The following is a 20,096-nucleotide window of genomic DNA, read 5'->3' on the forward strand; positions in this document are numbered from 1 at the left end:
TAGGTTGCTGACTCTGATCCCTCAGCCTGTCTCTCTTACTGGAGAGAAACTTGCACCCCATGATTGAAAGCCCATGTCAGTCAAGATATTCCCCAGCACCCCAGAGTTGTGTGTGAGAAATGTCAATTGCAAGACTGAAACGCATAGAGGGACCAGCTGAAAAAAAAAAAAATGCAATCTTAAACTAATTTATCTGTGCCCTGTGGTCTGCTTTCAAATGTGGTCCTTCAACTTGAATTCAGGATTAAACCAATGTATAGGCCTTTATTTTGGATAGTGGAAAACTTTATAATTTCTTTCTCAATAAAAAAAAGAAAGTTACTACTTTAGGTAAATTAATTTATGTAACTTCATAAGCATCATTCAGTTATTATATTTAGATGCTTACAGTACACTATCTATCTATCTGTCTGTCTGTCTGTCTGTCTGTCTGTCTGCACATTTAATAGTTAATTAAATCTTTAGAAATCTATTTAAAAAAATAAGCACATTCAAAATTACCCATAATTTACTCACTCCAGACAAGTCCCTTTGAAGTACTTTGACAGGCGCAATTCGTTTGAGTTTTCTCGACATATTTCCTACTGAAACAGGAAATGTGTACTGGACATGTCGAGCAACTTTTTAAAAACTGCATTCAGCTCTCGTGTTTGTGCGTCCAATTCAGAAGTGATTATTATCCCTATGCTTAATTCCCTTCAAAGAAAATGACCCTCCACTGTGAGCTTCAGACAGCTGAAAGGTGATAATGGTCATTCAGATCTCACTTAAACTATTCTTATTGAAAAATCTGTTTGGAACGATCCTACAGCAAGGATTGTGCTCCCTTCGAAGTGCCCTGTGAAGGCATGATCAGCACCAGTTTAAACTTCACACACCATCTTTAAAAAGTCCAGCTCAATGTCCAAGACCTTGGAAAAAAGAAAAAAGAAACAAGACATTTTCATCTGATGCATGTGTACATAGATCATCAATTAAAAAATTATGCAGATGGAATGCAATAATATGTCTTATGTGAATATCCCTTAAGACAAACTTGGACAGATTCACAACTCAATAGTAAAATGTATTGCTATGAACCTTAGGTTTATGTGAATAATGCCCGACATGGTATTCTGCTGTTGTAGTCCATCCACCTCAATGATCAATGTGTTGTGTATTCTGAGATGCTATTTAGCTCACTACAATTGTACAGAGTGGTTATCTGAGTTACCGTAGACTTTCTGTCAGCTCAAACCAGTCTGGCCATTCTCTGTTGACCTCTCACATCAACAAGGCGATTCCGTCCTCATAGCAGCACAAGTTTTTCTTTTTTGTTGTTGTTGTTGTTTTTGGCATCATTCTGGGTAAACTCTAGAGACTGTTGTGTGTGAAAATCCCAGGAGATCAGCAGTTACAGAAATACTCAAACCAGCCCATCTGTCACCAACAATCATGCCATGCTCTAAAATTAGATAACATTTTATCTGTATCTGCATGATTTAAAACATTGCACTGCTGCCACACCATTGGCTGATTAGTAGAGATGACAGAAATAAAGCGTTAACGCATGCAATTACTTTAAATAGTTTAATGCATACATTTTTCTTAATCGTGATTAACACATTTACCATTAATATAGCATAAACAAAGGTGTGAAGGGCAGAAACTTTGTAATGTGTCCACCCATTGTCATTACACTGACGCACACGCCACAGCCCTTCTACCAAGGAGCTATCAAGCTTAGTATAAAATAGCATAACGTGGCAGTCCCATAGACATTCTATGGGCAGAACTGTCTTAACATTTACATTTATTCATTTGTACGAAAAGTGCCATATTACAAAGTTTTACTAGCATCAGAAATATTTTAATTTTTTTAATTACTGGTTCAGTGCTCTTGGAAAAGATGTGTTTTTAGCCATTTTTTGAAGACAGAGAGTGAGTCAGCTTCAAGGATGGAGTTGGGAAGGTCATTCCATCAATGTGGTATGATGAAACTGAGAGTCCAGGAAAGTGTTTTGGTGTCTCTTTGTTTTGCTAGTTTGCTAGTTGACCGTTACGGTCTCTCCTATGTCAGAGTCGCGGAGATTGTTATCTCAGTAAATAAAAAAATCTCTGACAGCGCTTCACAGTCAGTGATAAAATGATGGCGAAAGGACCTCTTAACACTATTTGATGTACAAAATAAGCACATATGGGACTTGTGATAGAAATCAAGTATATTTCAGCCTAAGGCACATTTTAATTACCACAGAAGCACGTCAAGTCTGTCACCAAAACGTAGAAAGAGACATTTTTGTTTGCAAGTGCTTTTCATGGAGGGTTCAAAGCGGCACACAACGCGATTCGTGACTGCTGTAACAAAGTGGATAGCCACAGTCTACCAGCACATTTATATTGTGGAGTATGACAGTTTAAGGGATTTAATGCCCATTTCAATAAATATGCAACCCATATATGGACTAGTTCTTTCAATTTGTCAAACTCCCACTTAGACTTTGCTAAACGTTTAATTTTACTTGAATTGGTGATATTTTAGTGCATTGTCTTTATATTGAGAAAGGCTTTGTTAGGAAAATGTTAATAAAGCATTATATTGCTACATATTGTTTGTTTTCTTTCCTATGATTGAAATAAATGTATTGTGACAAGAAAATATGATATATTGTGTCAAATTTCAGCACTTTTAAAATCTGCGATTAACTACGAAAAATTATACGATTAATCGTGATTAAAAATGTAATTGATTGACAACACTAATTATTACTATATTACATTATAATACTCTAAATTCTCTCTATACATATATATCTGTTTCTATAGAGTTTTATATGTGTGTGTGTGTATATATAAGAGTGTGTGTGTATATATATATATATATATAATTTATTTATTTATTTCAGGCTGTGGAACCTTTTCTACTCCCCTGTATGCATCAGCAAACATGCTGATACAACTTAAAGGTCATGTTCTTTTCACGTTGACAGGGCCTTCTGAAAATTTGACGAGCCGGTCCCTCTGTAGGAGCGCTCCGTCTGTCCACATGCTATAAAGGAATTAAGCTTCCTATCAAACCTTTGTCAGCTCACTCATGTGCAGTGATTTGAAAACCCAGTAACTGAATGAAAATACTGGAACCACAACTCAATGTCCAAAGTAGACAAAGTGAATGAAAACAGTGCAGTCAAAGAGAAGAAGGTATGGTGCATAAGTTTTGGAAATATTGTGATAACCCCATTAAGAGATCAGTGAACTTGTACACAGCTTTCCCAACCTCCCACTGATCTCATGTGATCAGCAATTTAAATACCTCTCTGTAGCATAATTAAATGATGATATATAATAAGCATACCAGCAGGGCAGCGTTTCAACAGGCTGGAGCTCTTCGAGCTCCTTAAAAATAGGGGGTTTGATGATTTTCACTTAACACAAGCTTCCCAATCACACATCTTGGTCAGACAGAGTTTAAATAAACCTTCACTGCAAAACTCAGTATGTACAAGACATTCCAAGGTTTTGACTCCAAAATCTGAAGACAGAGGAATAAAAAGTATTAAAAAAATAGAGTACCATTTTTCCTACAAATAAAAACATATAATAACATGATTTTATCTAGTGGGTTTACATACATTACATACTTGCAAATTAAAAATGTAAAACAAATAAGCTCATGTTGTCTTCATAGATGCGAGAGATATGAACACTTTATGTACACAAAACTTGCTCAGTCTCTTGAGTATGAAATCAGTACAAGAAAATAAAAACTACGTACACGTCATCTTGCTAACCATCTGTACTTAATATTGCACAGCATGATAAACAATTACTCTCTGAGAGTTATCTTAATTCAAAGTGAAACGACTGACCCTCTTGAACCCACCTTGTTTTATTTAAGCTCAGTAATAATCATGAAATGCATTTCCTTTTTTTTAATGAAATGTGACACTTGAATCTTTGTTTAAAGAAATGCAGCAGATAGGGAATTTTAACTGCATTCCCATTATTGCATTGTAATCAGCTTTTGGTAGGGTCTGTCTTTACACATAAATGTTTTTTATGCTACATCTCCCAAACTTGCATGTATTGTGGTGACCTGCTTATGTGTAAGTCTGTCTACCCATTTATTCACCTGTATATCTGTGTTTTAGTGTAAAGATGTGTGCTGGTGTGTGAGTGTGGTTAGATGGTTCCTCTCCTCCCTCTTGTTTTAAAAGGCACGTGTAATAGCAAGTAAAGAATGGCCTTAAGAGACTCTGGCATGTTGATGCCTCATGCACAAAGGTCATTGATTCCAGGGCCCTCAGCTTTCTCTTAACAATTCGTCTGGATTTTGGCATTTGGTGAGCACACACAGGACAGCTTCTCGACAAGCCGACCTTGACAGCGAATTGGATAAATAAACCTTCAATTTAGCCTCTCTCCTCCCAGCTCCGTACAGCCCAGCAGCACGTCCCACCGGGAGACTTCACCTATCCATATCGCTCAGCCCGCACCTTCTTTCCCAGCGCCCGGCACGTCTGCTCTGCCTGCCCTCACTTCAGTGACAAACACGGTCTAGCACATGCACTAACAGCCCTCTCCTGCTAGAGTCAAAATCAATCCAACTCCCCTCAACAATTTAATGCCAATTCTGTCTTTCGCGCTGTCCGTCCTGAGCCTCGACCACCTCTTCAGCATTTATACACAACGTACACACACAAGCGTTCAACAACTCCCTCTATGTTTTCTCATGAGACAGCAGGGCTAGGGCATCACTCCATAACAGGTAATGACATGGCATTTAATGATACTGTCCGAAGTGATCCGCAGCCTGCAGACAGGTAATGCACCAGCGGTGTAGCGCAGATAAGCATGGCTGCACTGCTGCGTACTAGCGGCAAGGGTAACGGCAGCAATTCTGTATCTCTCACAGGCCCTGTTGGCAGATACCAGGTGACATATGCATTGCTATTCACTCCTCAACCATGCCATGAACCGTAGTTAAAGGAAAAGAGCATTTTCTGATGGAAAGATCCCTTAGTGGAGAGTGTGTATTCATGTATACAGTATGTAAGAGAGACACAGACAGATAAATAAAAAGTGATGAGTGAGCAAAAAAAAAAAGGAAGATAGAAAGAAAGAAAGAATGAACTATAGTAACTATAAACCATCAGTAACCAGGGTTGGACTGGGAAGAGAAATCGGCCCAGGATTTTACATGGCAACTGGCCCAAAAGCTGTTGAGGCAGTCAATTTCTGCATATCGCGGCACTGTTTTGTACTCTGTACTGCTTAACGCGGCGGCTCATTTTTGCTTATCGCGGCTCATTCGGCACGTTTCGGCAGGCCAGTCCACCCCTGATCGGCCCCAAAGTGCGATCGGCCCCAAAGTGCGGAAAAAAAAACAACATTTGTTTTTTGCAATTTTATTTTTTCTGTTACACCATTTCTAAGAGATAGATTGAGGAATACTAAAGAGGTTTGGGCACAACTGCAAAACATGGATGAGGTACAGGGGATGGAATGAGGTCCTGGGTCTCTTAAAGACACGTGGTATGTGTGTAAAGGGTTAACACTTTGTTCCAAATCCTCTTAAATTAGAAATAGTGTTGTGAATTATATCCTACAAATTTAAATTTCATTATTTTCATTTATAGTTTGTAAAATAAACTATTCTGGCATACATTCATAAAGGGTCAATTATACTGTAAATGAAAGTACATTTTAATTAAATGTTTGAACTAAAGCCACTTTCCCAACATCGGGCTGAATGGTTCTGAGAACGGCAAGGAATGGTTCCAATAGCATTTTCACTTGTTCACGGTTCGGCAAGACATGAAAATGTTTTGATGACTAAAGAAACTAAGGTTGAATTGTGGAAAGTCAACACAGCACTACATATGGCATAAAAAGGGCACTGCATACCAACATGAAAACATCATCCTAACTGTGAAGTACGGTAGATTGAGCATCATGATTTGGGGCCGCTTTGTTGCTTTGGGGCCTGGGCCACTTTCCACCATCAGTAGAAGTTGGGCAATGCAGCAGGACAATGACCCTAAACATCAATTAAATCACTACAGACTGGCTTAAAAAACAAAAAGATATTCACCTTTTGGAGTGACCCAGACCTTAACCCAATAGAGTGCTGTGGAATGACCTCAAGTGAGCCGTTCACACCAGACATCCTAAGAATGTGGCTGAGCAGAAGCAGTTCTGTAAGGAAGAATGTTCCAAAAATTCCTGCCACTGCATATTATTAATAATAATAATATATATATATATATATATATATATATATATATATATATATATATATATATATTACAATATAATTCACATCCACTCTTTGCAGTTTGACTGTTAATTGTAGTGTTTGCAGAAGGAATCAGGTCACATGGAAGAGAAGTGCACTTGACACATTCTGAATCTGAAGCATGTCAGCTGAATAGAGAGAAAGGAACAGACAGTGAGATAGAAAGAGAGGCACACAATGCTGAGTGATGGACAAGGGTAAAAGGAGCTGGAGGTTTTGATCATTTGCTCTTGTCATTCTTTAACCATGGCAAGAGAAAAATTGGGAGGGCAAAGTGAGCAGAGGGTAAAGAGAATAAAAAGTACAATAAAAGTGAGATGCAGAACTCTCAATGAGAGTGTGAAAGACAAAAGTACAGGATCGCTCTGACACCTCTGTCTATCCCAACTCTCTCTCCTGTTCTCTCCATCTCTCACAAGGGGCCTTTAAATGCTTTCTGAAATTACAGTCTGGGTGGAGAGAAGGGAAGTAGTAGTAGAAATTCTTCAGTTCTACAAGAAATGTAGCTGTGGTTATGAATCAAACTAAAGGTTTTAACATTTGTGATTTGATATGGGGGATTGGTCCATTCTAGTCTTCATCAGTATATGGGTTGTACTGACTAGACGGCTGGTTCTACTACAAGTCAAGGCATTTGTTTTGTATTGTATCCTGTAATGGCCAAATATGAAAAAGTGAAAATAAAGTGAAGTCTATTCAGGGGTCGGCAAGCTTTTTGACATGGAGTGCTATTTAATATTTTCCAGGTCAATGGCTGTCTTCCACACAGCCTGACTGAATTAAAGCAGGCGCATTTACTCGCACAATTAACCAAAAGTGAAGCGCTGCTGGCTTGTGATGTGCGAATGGTTTGCACGCGCTGCGCAAATCTGTTGGATATACTGCAGTCTTGTCACATTTTAACTTTTTGTTTAGCCTCCCATGCAGCTCATGACAACATGTGTGATCATGAGGAAGGATTACATCAGGATGCAGATTGGAATGCAGGTGCAGGATTTATATAAATAAAATTGTCTCCACTCTCGCCGTTGCTGGCGAAAGGGACAGGCTGTTTGTGTGCTGTCTGACTGGAGGAAATGACTGTTATCATAGCAAATGAAATCAACCCCTGATGCTCTCTTTCAGCTAACAGTACAAGGTCATGCAGTGGTCTCAGACCCCCTCCTAACCCTGCTAGTCATATTATGTAGACTCTGTCCATAAAATGGATAACTTTCTCTTTTTTTAAGCCAAGTCTATTGTGTATTTTTTTGTATCCCCAAGGGCAAATTTTCTTTCATTGGATATCAGCATGGGGGTTCTTCACAATAAACAAGAAGACTGGACAACATGAAACACCAGACATCTCTAAATGTACAAGAAACCCCAAACATCTCTAAATTAAATAGTGCTAAGATAAAATAAAATCTATATTATACATAATTAGGCTTGGGATTTATGCCTTTTTCACTCATCGATAATGGGAAGATTTTCCTGATAATTATAGTTCTATCAGGACTCGCAGACTTGAGTGAAATTTAAGATTACATTTATTTGATGAATATAGAACAGAAAAGTAATGTCTCTCTTTGGCATAACCCTGTCTGACGGTCTGAAGAAGTTCTACTCAGAACCGTCATATCCTGCCGGAGATAGGAGGCAGGGTCGAGGAGCCTACTCCTGTGCAGGACGGGACTCAACTGGTGGTGGTGGGGTGGTGGAGGTTGCCATTTTAGCACACTGAAACAGCAATGTGATAGATTGTGAGCAGACTTATAAAGCAATGGCTTACATGTGATTGGATAGGAATTACCCAGATAATGGTGCGATGATGTACAGCTGCTAGCCTTCCCGCTAGAACTATGCTGCCTTACATTTATGCTCTATATCTAAATTTTTTTCAGATATCAATAGGGCTGCTCATTGCACAGTAGTATTTTTTTAACCATATCTTTCCACACAACTTTGGTAAAGTGTGAGCGGCAGGGTTAATTAAAGGAGGTCAAACATTGGATTCATCTTGCGGAGTATATGATGCATTAAAAATTTTTAAACAGTTATTTTCTATGGAGGTATGTACACATCGGCAACTCTCAGCATCGAAATTCTGCAGTGCCACAGAGCAAAATTTGCATAGTTTTCCATTAAATTCAACTCAAATCATTATCAAACGACAAAGATTATCTAGCTATCATTGAATGATATATTGTTTATACTGTATGTATTTTTCATTTGGCCTACACAATGTATTTTCAGTAACAAGTACGCGTTTTGTGGTTTGACAGCTTGAATGAAAGACTTATTCAAGGCTACATACAGAGCAAATGCATAATAAATTACACCATTTCTAATCGTTCAGTTTGCGCAATTACACCAGTTTCATACACTAATCTACAAACTTTCTTAATTGGACTGCCTCTGTGTATGATACATGTGCTTGTCCTACCCTCGACCCTTTTTCAGTAAATTTTATATCACCCTCTCATGGTCTCCCAACACTATTACACCAGACTACACTAAACAGAAGGCCAATTAAGTGAGTTGGAAAGCATGCAAATTTGTCTTCGTATTTAAATGGTGCCTAATTTTAATGTATCGATGCCTCAAAAATATATACAGTACGTAAATAAAATAATGTGCTGATCAACAATTGATATGTCAATATTTTATGACATGCATATGACATATATATATCATTGCAATTTATAAAATATTTATTTTAATGTTATACCAAAACACTTCTTTGATTTAATTGTATATTTTATTTAAAAAATGTTAGATTCACTCCCAGGTTTAAATTAATTTTGAATGTGGACTCAGACTTTCTAACTCTGTAAATTGCATTCATAAAGCCAGAGAAATTGGCTAAAGTTTAGTTCAGTGTCAGGAATTCATAAGAGTTTACTGACAGTGACTGCTTGTGAATTAAAGTAAAAGGTTAATGGCTTTGGGTGAGACTGCATTCTGTTAACTTCTAAGAAGATCTGATGAACTGTGCAGACATATTAAAACACACACACACACACACACACACACACACACACACACACACACACACACACACACACACACACACACACTAGTGGTGTGTTAGGACAAAGAGGAAAGCTCAAGCAGGGTCTAAGACAGCTCTAATGACACCTTCAGCCATGAAAGCGGAACCTGGCTCTCCCTGTCTCTGACAGTGATAATGACTGGCTTTGCATAAACCTGTGTCACTCGTAGCAAAATACACCCAGCTAGCTTCATCATATAATTAAATCCTGCCCACTGTATCTCATAATAAATGCATGTAGTGCTAATAGCTACCTCTTTGGCATACCTCGGCTTTGATTTAGCCATTGCATTTCTTCAGGTAGCCTATGCTTTTTTCCCTGCCTTTCATTTATTTTTTTCATTTTAATTTATTATTTGATTAAAGTAATATACTGCTGTTTAAATGGAGATGTGGAAATTAAGTGATCTCAAGGACTGTCTGACTATCTTAAATTGTAAAAAAAAAAAAAACAGACATATTCAAAGTCTCAGATTTTTATGTGTGTGTGTATGTTTACGTGCATATGTGATAGACAGGGCCGCATTAATGCACAAGCTTGCCTGGGCTTAAGCCTCGGGTCCCGTGGCAGCAGGGGGGCCTTGAACATTCTCTGTAAAAATGCTGGTCTAACCACAGAGAGGGTGCGCAATGGCTAAACCCGTCCGTGTAGTGCAAGATCATCGAGTAAAAACGTTCCGCTCACCCCCAATCCCCCCCGACAACTGACAGGGGCCCAGGGCCCAAACTATAAGCCCCGGGGCCCAGGACCACCTTAATGCAGCCCTGGTTATAGATTCTATTGAGCCAGTGTGTATGTATGTGTGGGTAACAACAGGTGAGTGTCTCTCTCTGTTGTTTTGAAGGCCTTGAGGGCTGCCTGGGGGCTTGCCTGCAGTGTCTGTTCTTACACAGCTCCCAACATCAGGAAAGAGAGCAGACATGCTAATGCTTTAGCCTCCAGCAAACACACACAAACACACACACACACACACACACACACACACACTCACACACAAACCTGATTTTATGAAGCTTTCTTGTGCATATAAACAAGCTTACACCTACCCTCCTCCCACTTTAATTCACTCAGCTCTTTATGGCACTATAACAATGCATAAAAACACAAATATACAACTCCATATTATCCCTCACTCTCTCTAGCTCTGTCGTTCTGCCAGTATTTTAGAAGGGGACGTTTACACTGTTGATTCTCTGATTTTATTTTCATGGCATAAATAAATACATCAACATGGCTTAGTAATGCTTACAGCAAGGCCACAGCGCCACAAATCACCAACAGCGCTGGCCTACGCCATCACTCACGCACCCCGCACTTTACAACACAATTACCTGCCGTCTAACACAAATGAGCTGGGCCCAACAACCTAGAGCAAGCTAATTACAGCCCAGTATGGCCAGCCTCCCATTAAAACAGTGACGGCCTTTTGTGCCAGCACCACCACCAACAAACCGTCGCTGTTCAATGTGCTGATATGGATCTCATCTTCAGATCTTCAGTAAGAATTGAAATCAGATATTTCCTGCCTTTATATCATGTATATCACAATACATTATGCTAATTTCTGAGTACAAGATATCTGACACTACCAAAAAGCATTTGTGTGTCGGTGCAGAACAGTGACTGTTATAGAATTTTAAATATCATCTGATTACAGTGTTGTAAATAGGGGTGTAAAAATGCATAGATGCATCGACTTTTGACATCTTTTCTTAAATAATTTTGAATCATTCCAAAATAATCGAACTGAATCGAATCATGACCAAATTTGTGATTTTACGATGCATTGTAATAGTTAGGTAAAGAATCGTAAACGAATCGAAGTTGTAACGCTACATTAGGGGTCGATCGCACTGAATGCATTATTTTGTGTCCATCTGTGCTGTCTTTCCATTGTTTTTCTAAGTAAACATGCACTATACTGACATCTTTGCCTGTTGTGCCGCATCCATCTGTTGTCTTGTGCAAGAGCACCACAGGTAAAGAGCATTTAGACAGGTAATAAAAGAACATCAACTTTTAAAACCTGCATGTGTTGCACATTTTCTAGATGTTTTTTTCTTTTTCTTTTTTTAGCACAAGTACACATTCAGTCTGAACAGTCCTTTATACTGTCAAATTAAAAACAAAATTGCTGGTGTGGAGCAATGTGCATTCAAATTCATTTTACAATACATTAGGTATAGTTCACCCAAAAATGAAAATTCATTTTTCATAAATAATCATTTACTAATCCTAAAGTCCTTCCAATCCCCTATGACTTTCTTACATGGAAGACAGATTGTTAAGGACCGTGAGCAGCAGACACCATGTACTTTCATTGTTTGGAAAAACACCTATCTCTGATAAACAGAAAGGGGTGGTGGTGCAGACTGATCTCACAGTGAAATCAGAAACAGTAAGTTGACTTTTGTTTAGCTTAAATCTTTCTGTGCTACTAAACATTAGATACACTGCCCCCAGTGGCCAAAGTGGTAACTGTTGTTGGCCATAAGGGCACCTGTGAGCTCAATTTTGTAGGTATAATGTCCACAAAGGGGCACCAAAAGTGAGTTTTGAAGTGTGAAGAGGAATGCATATTTTATAAACTGTACCCCTAAAACTTTGAACATAACTATCAGTGGAGTAGAAATATAATGCTAAAGGGAAAAAGGCAACCTCCCAATTATGCTTGTCAACCAATCACGCTCGTCGATTATGCAAACAGAATTAATTTCTGGTTTTAACGCGAGGTCTGATTAGAGATGTCGTTTGTCAGTGAGTCAGCATAATGTGGCCAATCAGGTACTGGAACTCTCGAAAACAACATGCCGATTTCTTGTGTGATCATTTTGGGTGGTGTTGTGGGTGGTGCACTTCATGCTAGTCAGGATTAGGTTGAGCCTCTGAAACTGCTATTAATTCACATTAATGATATCAGGGGCCTCAGTCAAATGATGATGTACACGTTCCACAAGTGTAACAATAGAGAAAAAATGAAAGACAAAAGCCCCTTACCTCCTTCATTGGCGGAATAAAAGTACACTGATGGCGGATATTCCAGGCTCCTAATTACTAAATGTTTACAGTGCACTGCCTCTATACCTACCCTTAGGGTTATGTTCTGTGTACCTTAGATTCCAACAAAGGGGGTAGAAAAAGTGAGACAGAGAAAAAAAATACTTGTCAGGCATTTTACTTTGTTCCAGGAGCATAAAGACACAGAAAAGAGAGCAATATTGCCCAGTTCCATGTGCCTCTGCACTGTTGCTGGGTGCTCATTAGGGGTTTTCACAAATCCTTGGGGAGATACTTCCTGTTCAGCCACATATGACTGGACCTTTGGCTAACTTGTAACTAGCATATTTCATTACAGTTCTGCCTTACATAGGTCTTCAAATGTGTTTTAATAAACATGGCACCCATGGCAGAAGAAGCTAAAATATTAGCAAGATGCCATTGACATACGGGCTGGCATGTGTATTGACCAAAAATAAAAGAATTAAAGAACATGTCCTTTTGTGAATGGCATCCTAAGTCTACCATGCACAGACTGACAAACCTGATTGCAGAATAGATTTCTGTGGACTATAATCCCTAAACCTAACCAAAAAATGTCAGCATTTTACATTTTCAATAAAACATCATTTAATATGTTTTTAAGCTATTTAAATTATGGGGACACTAGAAATGTTCTCATAAACCACATTTATAGCATAATACCCTTGTAATTACCAGTTTGTAACCTAAATAAATGTCCTCATAAACCACATAAACATGCACACACACACACACAACACAACACACACAACACATAAATGCACTGTATTTTAATCTCTCAGTTTAAGAGGTTAAAATGAACAAGCTCATTTCAAACCACTACTGTCAGTCACCAGCCCGACCGGCATGGGTGTCATTGCTCGTTCTTGTTCTTTCTTGTTAAAGCCAGGTTTAGGGAGAAGGAAAAGGTCAAATACTTCCACAGTTGGGTTTGTGTTTATGTGTCATACATTTCTCAGCCATTTGTTTGTTCTTGGCATCCACGGCAGGGAGAGAAAAGGGAAGAGTTCATAAAACGGGAAGCATCTTGGAATCAACTCTTTAGCGTTTCCTCTTTAAGTGAAAATAAAAAAGAGCAAACCCTCATGAGTTTTACAGAAAAAAAAAAGAGTAAATATTTCCTCCTCCGCCATTCCTTTGGTCTTTAATGGTGTATTAAAACCATATTTTATGTCACCACTGACAGATATACGTTGTGCCTTAAACAATATGAACTATGCTCAAAGATATAAATTGCTTATACCGCAGGATTTCTTATTGTGACACTTCAATCCTAGAGGTTTTATAGAAATCTTTTTTCTTTTCCTTTTTTTTTTTTTGTCATGTTTTCTCCAATGCCAGCAGATGTGGAAAATGATTGCCATAAAACATCAGCAGATGTGGCAAATGATTGTCATAAAACATCCGTGATCAGAGAGATGAGGTGTTTGGGTGAGGTAGAACAGCATAGAATGCATTCATTAGCATGAATGAGGACTTTCATACTTAGTTACTCTTTGTACATGTTTTGGTTCGTGTTAGAATATTTAATGGTGCTCTAAGTGATTTTTTTTGTAACGAAATGACACAAAAAGCATCATATTATTGAAATAGGTGCCTTAAAATATCACAATCCTTTGGAAAAATCTGGACGTGGGCTAATTAGAACGGCTAAATAGTGGGCTAAATCGTATTTGTTTAGCTAAATAGAAGATTTTGAGGTGCTTCCTCTCTGTCAATCATTCTGCATGTTCACCGGTCAGCTCAAATGTGGCAAGCAGGAGTTTGTCATTTGAGAACGCTATTTTGCTACCGTTGCTTTTGACAACTAGTGCCATAGTATCTTAAAAAGTCAGTAAACCTGTTCAAATTGCATGTTTTATCTTTCGAACCTGTAACATTAAGATGCTCTCCTGCTCCATCTCTGATTAAAGTGATCTCCTAACATCATGTCTTTGGAGGACTTCCAGCACCTATAATATAATGGAGTGTGATAAAATGTAAAATGATATACTTTACCATGCATTAAAAATAGACATTAACATGAAATGAATAAGTTGGCTGTGCAGAGTGGTCTTGGAGCTAAAGACAACAGGGTTGATGTGCTCAGAACACTGCCGTGGTACAACAAAGGCAGTGCGATTAGTCACAGGTTAAACCTTAGCACATGGTGCATGTTCACAGATGCCCACACAGTCGGGGGTCAACTGGGCCGGAATTATCAGGAATGGTATTCCAACTCCTTTGATTCAAAAAAAAAAAAAAACTGATAGACAGTTTGGTTGTCAAAATATTTCCTGTATCCTCCAGTTCTGTTTTGATTTGATTCAATCCTTACGTTCCACACATTCAAAACATCTTCAAAGTAAAAGTTTATAAAGTTAATTGCATTAACCATTGTGTCTAACTATTATAACTAAGTAAGTTTACATGCCCAGTTACAATAAAACTAGTTTTTTGTTTTTTTTGCATAGTTAAGCTAATGTCTTCATCTGTCTGTTAAAAGCCCATTAACACTGGAAGTGACTTTGTCCTTGGTGTCGCTAGACTCTGTGATGGCTAGTGGGCATTCCTACTTTTTGTCCCTGTAACGTTATTGGATGACTTCACGTCTGGCCATAGCTTTTGAAAACCCTAACCCTTGAGACCGAATACCAGTCAAATTAAAATATTATTCTACTGAGATATTACAAGTGTATCTCACTCGGAATACAGACAGTTTCTGGCACGCTTTTCCACACATTATTACATCTACGCATGTGGTTACAGACCATAAAATAAAATGTCTTGTCGCTCTCCACTGTGATTTCTGTCACCAAAGTCTGCGACAGCGCGTAACGCCGGAAGTTGCTATGCTCTCATTGAAAATGAATGGGATCGTGTCACTTTCTTGCGCAATGTTGCTGACAGTGTGAATTTGAAGTAAAGGCATCAGCTGAAGAAGTCCCGGTAATAAACGTTGTCTTTCAGAGCATGAGCACAATGGCGTGGCCATTTGCGGTCCGATTATCATATATACATGATGGATGAAGCCGAGAAACAGTCGCATTATCTAGGTCTGTTAGTCCAACATTACAAAAAATTGACTGATTTTAGTTGGACTAAATTGTTTACATGACATTTTAAGAAGACAATTAGATTTTTTAGTCCGACTAAAATCGAATTTTAAAAGTGCATGTAAAAGTACTGAGTGGCATTGGGCATCCTTCTCTCAAACATGCCATTGCGTGTGACATCACATAGAGGCAAAACTCATGAATGTGATTTATTAATTAGGTTATGTGCAAATAATATAAAATAATCTTATACTGTTTTGATAAATAGTTGTTCTTGTTGACCAATTCAAGCGCCCCATAAATATTTCACAAAATGTATTTGATAACTTTATCGATACATCAAATAGTGTCAGTACTGGGTTTTGTTAGTCAGAGGATAAATACACTCAATGAGCACTTTATTATGAACACTATAGTCTTAATGTAGTGCCCGATGTGGTCTACTGCTGTTGTAGCCATCTGCCTTAAGGTTTGGTGAGTTGTGCATTCTGAGATGCTATTCTGCTCACTACAATTGTACAGAGTGGTTATCTTTTTATTAATTATCCCTTTTTCTCCCCAATTTGGAATGCCCAATTCCCACTACTTAGTAGGTCCTTATAGTTACTCACCTCAATCCGGGTGGCAGAGAACAAATCTCAGTTGCCTTTGTTTCTGAGATTGTCAATCCACGCATTTTATCACATGGCTCATTGTGCATGACACCGTGGAGACTCCCAGTGTTTGGAGGCTCATGCTATACTTTGCGATCCATGCACAACTCACCACGCACCCCATTGAGAGAGAGAACCATTAATCTCAACCACGAGGAGGTTATCCCATGTTACTCTACCCTCCCTACCAACCAGGCCATTTTGGTTGCTTTGGAGACCTGGTTGGAGTCACTTAGCACACCCTGGATACAAACTTGCGACTCCAGCAGAGGTGGTTGTCAGTGTTTTTTTAAGTAACTTAAGAGACTGTTATGCATGAAAATCTCAAGAGATCAACAGTTTCAGAAATACTCAAACCAGCCTGTCTGGCACTAACAATCATGCCTTTGTCTAAATCACTAAGATCACATTTTTTTCCTTTTCCTGATGGTTGATGTGAAATTTAACAAAATCTCCTGACCTGAATCTACAAGATTTTATGCATTGCACTGCTGCCACATGATTAGCTGATTAGATAAACACATGAGTATGTAGGTGAACAGGTGATGCTAATAAAGTTTCAGTGAGTGTACATGGATTGGGAACATTATAGCCGAAGGACTGATTGGTCTCATGGTAAATTTTTCACCTCTAGTACAATTATATACGGGTTCTAATCAACCCTAATACAACTTTTTAATTTAATAAAGAAAGATTGCATCTGTATGTCAGTAGATGTATATCTTGAGTGATGACACATCTGTTTGCATTTTGCTTTGCAATTGATCTGGACAAGAGTGCGAGCTGTGGAGAGTGTGCATCTGGGTGCAACATCACCTACCGCTTTCAGACAATGCCACTGATAACAGCCCAATGAGCACTCAACATAACATAAAAAAATAAACTCCAGCACTGGATCGCCATTTAATATAACATGCACAAATTAAATGGAAACTCTTGTTCCAGAACTAGAGATATTTATTTTGCTCTAGACACTCATCTGACAAAAAATATTTCAAAAAAGTGGTGAGGTCAAAATTGGCAAAGGCAAAATGTGGTTGGGACATGTCCCACCCATAAATGACAACTTTTTCCTTTCTATTTCTGTCATCGTCTTCCGGCAGGATCTGATGGTTAGAGTGAGAATCTGGGCCCTGAACCGTAGGATGGTTTTCCCCAATGAAATTATATATTTTTAGTTTATACACATTAATTCTAATATTCTCTGTGTCTTTCTGGTAGAAATGTGGTGAGCGTAAGTGTAAGCTTTTTTGCCATGTTGAAAGAGAGGAGTATTGCATGTCATTCTAACATTAATGTGTCTAACACATAAATCTGAATAACGAGATAAAGACGAACAGCTCACCCTTGACAAACACTTTCTCATTACTCTCTCTCTCTCTCTCTCTCTCACTCACACACACACACACACACACACACACACACACACACACACACACACACACACACACACACTGCTTGTTTCCTCTCATCTGTGATTGAGAACTTCCTATCTCTGTTGCAGCCACTCTCTCCACAGACACCACCCCTTGCTCTCTAGCTCATGCATATGCAAATTATTTTTATATGATGTGGTGATAGACATTTACAACCCTTGTGCAAACATCAAAAATACCACAGAAATGTACCGGCTGTTTTCCTGCATGCACCTGATTGTAAACACATCCAAATGAGTTTCAAATCCCAGAATGCCTCAGAGTCTGTGGCCCTGCTCCAATAGGGTTGTGTCTCATAGCAACCAGCTCTGTTTCTCTTCAAACAGGAACCCGCACACAGACTGCTGTTATTTTGCTCTACTCTGTCATTACTTCTCATTGACTAAATGATGGATACAGCAGCTCAGCATGACCGTGGCAGTGATGGGAACCAAAGCCTCCAGGGAAAGGTGGATTACACAGACAGGGTCCTGCTAGCCTCATGCCCAGAGAAGAGTGCTGTAGGCTGGTAGATCATGGAAGAGACAGGCATCTAGAGATTGACAGGTGGTGGGTGTACATGAGGCAAGTGTTGGTGATGAGACTGGCATTTAAATACAAACATACACTCACCTAAAGGATTATTAGGAACACCTGTTAAATTTCTCATTAATGCAATTATCTAATCAACCAATCACATGGCAGATGCTTCAATGCATTTAGGGGTGTGGTCCTGGTCAAGACAATCTCCAGAACCCCAAACTGAATGTCAGAATGGGAAAGAAAGGTGATTTAAGCAATTTTGAGCATGGCATGGTTGTTGGTGCCAGACGGGCCGGTCTGAGTATTTCACAATCTGCTCAGTTACTGGGATTTTCACGCACAACCATTTCTAGGGTTTACAAAGAATGGTGTGAAAAGGGAAAAACATCCAGTATGCAGCAGTCCTGTGGGCGAAAATGCCTTGTTGATGCCAGAGGTCAGAGGAGAATGGTCCGACTGATTCAAGCTGATAGAAGAGCAACTTTGCCTGAAATAACCACTCGTTACAACCGAGGTATGCAGCAAAGCATTTGTGAAGCCACAACACGCACAACCTTGAGGCGGATGGGCTACAACAGCAGAAGACCCCACCGGGTACCACTCATCTCCACTACAAATAGGAAAAAGAGGCTACAATTTTCAAGAGCTCACCAAAATTGGACAGTTGAAGACTGGAAAAATGTTGCCTGGTCTGATGAGTCTCGATTTCTGTTGAGACATTCAGATGGTAGAGTCAGAATTTGGCGTAAACAGAATGAGAACATGGATCCATCATGCCTTGTTACCACTGTGCAGGCTGGTGGTGGTGGTGTAATGGTGTGGGGGATGTTTTCTTGGCACACTTTAGGCCCCTTAGTGCCAATTGGGAATTGTTTAAATGCCACGGCCTACCTGAGCATTGTTTCTGACCATGTCCATCCCTTTATGGCCACCATGTACCCATCCTCTGATGGCTACTTCCAGCAGGATAATGCACCATGTCACAAAGCTCGAATCATTTCAAATTGGTTTCTTGAACATGACAATGAGTTCACGGTACTAAAATGGCCCCCACAGTCACCAGATCTCAACCCAATAGAGCATCTTTGGGATGTGGTGGAACGGGAGCTTCGTGCCCTGGATGTGCATCCCACAAATCTCCATCAACTGCAAGATGCTATCCTATCAATATGGGCCAACATTTCTAAAGAATGCTTTCAGCACCTTGTTGAATCAATGCCACGTAGAATTAAGGCAGTTCTGAAGGCGAAAGGGGGTCAAACACAGTATTAGTATGGTGTTCCTAATAATCCTTTAGGTGAGTGTATGTTGACAATAACATATCACACACTTTCCCTCTTTATCAAACAACACAATGAGGATGGGTGATGCCACATATTTTCTTTTCTGTTCAATATCAAGTACTTTTAAGATGGCCATGATTAAAAAAAAAAGTAATTGTGATCATTTCACGTCATATTTAAAAGCCGGTAGAGGCTGTTTGCACTAAGTGTGAATAGCAACGTAAAGCAGCTTTGCACTAAGTGCAGATAGTGGCAGATGATATTTGCACTCTTAATTAAATGATAACATACAGTATAATGACATCACTGCAGTGTGTTCATTGTGTTTATTTCGTAAACACAATAAACAAGTCCCACAGACAATCTACACTTACCACTACCCCTAAACCTAAACTTACTTTACAAAAATGTACAGATGTTTTATTACAGTATTCATATAACCATGGTATTTCATTGTAAGATCATAATAACCACAACATTAAAGATGTTTACTTTATTAATGCCATAGTACTGCGGCACCACCATGGGTCATTGCATTAAAACTATGGTTTCTGCCAAGTAACATGGTTTCTTCAATATTACAAGCAAGTGGGGATTTGAGGAGAGTTTTATGAGTTTATTCCAATTAAATAATTTATGGGATATTGTTTATTTTTCGGGTGACAAAATAGCAAGACGGCAGTGTCTGTTGTGTTCATCACATTGCAATGGCACCATAAACAGAACAAATGCAAGAAACCACAACACAGTGCTTCAACAACAGATTACTGTAGTGCAACCTCATCACTACTGATTTAGTTGTATTCAGATTTTAAA

The sequence above is a fragment of the Xyrauchen texanus genome, chromosome 2, assembly GCF_025860055.1.
Source record: "Xyrauchen texanus isolate HMW12.3.18 chromosome 2, RBS_HiC_50CHRs, whole genome shotgun sequence".
NCBI lineage: Eukaryota > Metazoa > Chordata > Actinopteri > Cypriniformes > Catostomidae > Xyrauchen > Xyrauchen texanus.